The following is a 5,000-nucleotide window of genomic DNA, read 5'->3' as shown; positions in this document are numbered from 1 at the left end:
CGTCAGGTCTACCCGGCTCCGGGGCCGGCGGCGGCCGTCAGGTCTACCCGGCTCCGGGGCCGGCGGCGGCCGTCAGGTCTACCCGGCTCCGGGGCCGGCGGCGGCCGTCAGGTCTACCCGGCTCCGGGGCCGGCGGCGGCCGTCAGGTCTACCCGGCTCCGGGGCCGCCGGCGGCCGTCAGGTCTACGCGGCTCCGGGGCCGGCGGCGGCCGTCAGGTCTACCCGGCTCCGGGCCAGGCGGCGGCCGTCAGGTCTACCCGGCTCCGGGCCAGGCGGCGGCCGTCAGGTCTACCCGGCTCCGGGGCCGGCGGCGGCCGTCAGGTCTACCCGGCTCCGGGGCCGGCGGCGGCCGTCAGGTCTACCCGGCTCCGGGGCCGGCGGCGGCCGTCAGGTCTACCCGGCTCCGGGGCCGGCGGCGGCCGTCAGGTCTACCCGGCTCCGGGGCCGGCGGCGGCCGTCAGGTCTACCCGGCTCCGGGGCCGCCGGCGGCCGTCAGGTCTACCCGGCTCCGGGGCCGCCGGCGGCCGTCAGGTCTACCCGGCTCCGGGGCCGCCGGCGGCCGTCAGGTCTACCCGGCTCCGGGGCCGCCGGCGGCCGTCAGGTCTACCCGGCTCCGGGGCCGCCGGCGGCCGTCAGGTCTACCCGGCTCCGGGGCCGCCGGCGGCCGTCAGGTCTACCCGGCTCCGGGGCCGGCGGCGGCCGTCAGGTCTACCCGGCTCCGGGGCCGCCGGCGGCCGTCAGGTCTACCCGGCTCCGGGGCCGGCGGCGGCCGTCAGGTCTACCCGGCTCCGGGGCCGCCGGCGGCCGTCAGGTCTACCCGGCTCCGGGGCCGGCGGCGGCCGTCAGGTCTACCCGGCTCCGGGGCCGGCGGCGGCCGTCAGGTCTACCCGGCTCCGGGGCCGGCGGCGGCCGTCAGGTCTACCCGGCTCCGGGGCCGGCGGCGGCCGTCAGGTCTACCCGGCTCCGGGGCCGGCGGCGGCCGTCAGGTCTACCCGGCTCCGGGGCCGGCGGCGGCCGTCAGGTCTACCCGGCTCCGGGGCCGCCGGCGGCCGTCAGGTCTACCCGGCTCCGGGGCCGGCGGCGGCCGTCAGGTCTACCCGGCTCCGGGGCCGCCGGCGGCCGTCAGGTCTACCCGGCTCCGGGGCCGCCGGCGGCCGTCAGGTCTACCCGGCTCCGGGGCCGCCGGCGGCCGTCAGGTCTACGCGGCTCCGGGGCCGGCGGCGGCCGTCAGGTCTACCCGGCTCCGGGCCAGGCGGCGGCCGTCAGGTCTACCCGGCTCCGGGCCAGGCGGCGGCCGTCAGGTCTACCCGGCTCCGGGGCCGGCGGCGGCCGTCAGGTCTACCCGGCTCCGGGGCCGGCGGCGGCCGTCAGGTCTACCCGGCTCCGGGGCCGGCGGCGGCCGTCAGGTCTACCCGGCTCCGGGGCCGGCGGCGGCCGTCAGGTCTACCCGGCTCCGGGGCCGGCGGCGGCCGTCAGGTCTACCCGGCTCCGGGGCCGCCGGCGGCCGTCAGGTCTACCCGGCTCCGGGGCCGCCGGCGGCCGTCAGGTCTACCCGGCTCCGGGGCCGCCGGCGGCCGTCAGGTCTACCCGGCTCCGGGGCCGCCGGCGGCCGTCAGGTCTACCCGGCTCCGGGGCCGCCGGCGGCCGTCAGGTCTACCCGGCTCCGGGGCCGCCGGCGGCCGTCAGGTCTACCCGGCTCCGGGGCCGGCGGCGGCCGTCAGGTCTACCCGGCTCCGGGGCCGCCGGCGGCCGTCAGGTCTACCCGGCTCCGGGGCCGGCGGCGGCCGTCAGGTCTACCCGGCTCCGGGGCCGCCGGCGGCCGTCAGGTCTACCCGGCTCCGGGGCCGGCGGCGGCCGTCAGGTCTACCCGGCTCCGGGGCCGGCGGCGGCCGTCAGGTCTACCCGGCTCCGGGGCCGGCGGCGGCCGTCAGGTCTACCCGGCTCCGGGGCCGGCGGCGGCCGTCAGGTCTACCCGGCTCCGGGGCCGGCGGCGGCCGTCAGGTCTACCCGGCTCCGGGGCCGGCGGCGGCCGTCAGGTCTACCCGGCTCCGGGGCCGCCGGCGGCCGTCAGGTCTACCCGGCTCCGGGGCCGGCGGCGGCCGTCAGGTCTACCCGGCTCCGGGGCCGCCGGCGGCCGTCAGGTCTACCCGGCTCCGGGGCCGCCGGCGGCCGTCAGGTCTACCCGGCTCCGGGGCCGCCGGCGGCCGTCAGGTCTACCCGGCTCCGGGGCCGGCGGCGGCCGTCAGGTCTACCCGGCTCCGGGGCCGCCGGCGGCCGTCAGGTCTACCCGGCTCCGGGGCCGCCGGCGGCCGTCAGGTCTACCCGGCTCCGGGGCCGCCGGCGGCCGTCAGGTCTACCCGGCTCCGGGCCAGGCGGCGGCCGTCAGGTCTACCCGGCTCCGGGGCCGGCGGCGGCCGTCAGGTCTACCCGGCTCCGGGGCCGGCGGCGGCCGTCAGGTCTACCCGGCTCCGGGCCCGGCGGCGGCCGTCAGGTCTACCCGGCTCCGGGCCCGGCGGCGGCCGTCATGTCTACCCGGCTCCGGGCTCGGCGGCGGCCGTCAGGTCTACCCCTTTTCGGAGCCCGTGGGGCCGCCTGCGGTACCCGGCGACCGCGGGTTGTTGGTTGCGTAGCGTCCGGCGATAAGGGCGGCCAAGTCTACCCGGCTCCGGCGGGACTTGGTCGCCTTGCCGGGGCCGAGGGGTAGACGTGTTGTCCCCGCTGCTTCGTCGGAGCTGCCGAAGGGGTCGCTGTTTTTCGCTGCCTCCAGTTACGTCATCGTAAAAGTCGGCGTGGTTGGCGCGCCTCCCCGGTGCGCAGAGGCGCCGCTCTTGGAGCTTGCCGGCGGCGGGGACGTGCCGGTCCGTACTATAGGAGCGAGCCGTGACTCGTCTCCAGAGCAGCGCTCGTCAGCGGCTGCAAGGCCCGCGGTTCTGCCAGCAAAGTGGGGTGCTCGGCGGCCGTCGTGGCGGTTCCCTCGGTGGTCCGGCCCAGCTTCCAGTCTCTTCGGTCCGGCCATCTCCCAGCGCTTGCCCGACAAGCCAGCCCAGCGTGTCCGAGGGGTCGGGAGCTGCGGAGAGCCGGAGCCGGCGGCCGGCTCCGGCGGCCGTTGCCGACCGGCACGAGGCATAAGGCCGGATCCCGCAGGGCAGGGCAAAGACTCGAACGCACCCAGCCGGGGCCCAGTGATGGTGAAGGTCACTGCCGGAGGCAGACGGCCGGGGGGCGTCGAGCCTGCCGCGGCTTACTCCCGGCTCCAGAGGGCCCGGTTGGTGGGACGACCGAGGTTGGCGGCACCTCGTCCCTTTGTGCCAGCCTTAAGCTGGAGCCCGCGAAGCGGGCGGAGAGAGCGGCGGCCGGCTCCCGGCCAGCCGAACGCAGACGGCCGGGGGGTGCCGAGCCTGCCGCGGCTTCCCCCCCCCGGCCCCCCGAGGGCCCAACTGACGGCGCAGGCGGGGCGGCGGCGTCCCGTTTTCACCGGTGCGAGCCCTCCGCGGGCAGCTGGTGGTGTCAGGCGGGCCCGGTGACGGGACTGCGGCGTGCAGGCGAGGCGGCGGCGCCTCGTCCTCGTTTCCCCCGGGAGAAGCGGTTCCCCGCGGGGCAGGGCAAAGACCGGCGGCCGGTGGCGGTCGCCGGCACTCGAACGCTGGAAGGCCGGGGGAGCCGAGCCTCCCTCGGCCCCGGGGGGCCCGATGATGGCAAAGGCGGGTGCTGGCACCGTTCCGGGGCAGAGGTGCCCGCGAGTGCCCAGCCCACCAGGGCTGCCGCCGGCTGCCGAGGGCCGTGTGATGGAGACGGGCAAGGTGGCGGCGCCTTGTCCTTTTTCTCCGGCCTTAAGCTGGAGCCCGCGAAGCGGGCAGAAACACCGGCAGCCGAATGCAGACAGCCGGGGGGTCTCGAGTCGGCCGCGGCTTGCCCCGGCCCCCGAGGGCCCGGTGATGGTGCAGGCGGGGCGGCGGCGCCTCGTCCTCTTTTTTGCTGGCGCGAGTCCTGGTAGCAGGAGGGCTCGCTGGGAAGGTCTGCACTCGTACGGGCGAGGTGGCGGCGCCTCGCCCTTCCGAACTTCTCCAGCCCTAAGCTGGAGCCCGCGCAAGCGGGAAGAAAAGGGCGGCCGGTCCCTGCGGCCGGCAGCCGAAGGCAAGTGGCCGCGGGCGTCGAGCCTTGAGCGGCTTTTCCCGGCCCCCGTTACCCGGGGATGGCACGGGTGAGGCGCGGTGCCTCTTAGTCTTCTTCGGCCTTCTCCTCCCCCGGGGTAAGCGGTTCCCCGGGGCGCAGGGCAAAGACCGGTACCGGTGGCCGGCACTCGAACGCTGGAAGACCGGGGGAGTCGAGCCTGCCGCGGCTTTCCCTCGGTCCCGTTGACCTCGCTCAAGGGAATCGATGCGCGGAGCGGGTGGCCGGCGGCACCTCCCGCTCCCCCCCTTCAGTCGACCCAGACCCGCAGGCAGCGCCTGCAGAGGTGTTCCTGGGCGCGTCGGAGACGCTTCACGGCGGGCCGGCTCTGCCGGTGACCAGGCCGCCGTTGCGGCTCTCCGGAGACGCTGCCCCCTCGCTCGCACGCAGAGCCCCGCGTTCCGCCGCCCGCCCCGCCCGGGGCGGCGGCGAGCGCGCGCGGCCGTCGCTGTCCCAGGACCGTGGCCGTGGGGCCCGCGCTTCCTCTCCCGATCGAGGTGGCACCCAGGGCGCGTCGGAGACGCTTCACGGCGGGCCGGCTCTGCCGGTGACCAGGCCGCCGTTGCGGCTCTCCGCAGACGCTGCCCTCTCGCTCGCACGCAGAGCCCCGCGTTCTGCCGCCCGCCCCGCCCGGGGCGGCGGCGAGCGCGCGCGGCCGTCGCTGTCCCAGGACCGTGGCCGTGGGGCCCGTGCTTCCTTTCCGTCTCTCCTCTCCCCTTTCCCTTCCTGATCGATGAGGCCTTTCGGGTCGCGTCGGAGAGGGCCCCCGGCGGGCCGGCTCTTCCGTGCTCCCCGTAACAGGGAGCCACGGCGGTGTCCGGTGTTCAGGC

Source organism: Calonectris borealis, unplaced genomic scaffold, assembly GCF_964195595.1.
Source record: "Calonectris borealis unplaced genomic scaffold, bCalBor7.hap1.2 HAP1_SCAFFOLD_182, whole genome shotgun sequence".
NCBI lineage: Eukaryota > Metazoa > Chordata > Aves > Procellariiformes > Procellariidae > Calonectris > Calonectris borealis.
The sequence above is the reverse complement of the archived record's forward strand: the minus strand, read 5'-3'. Positions refer to the sequence as shown.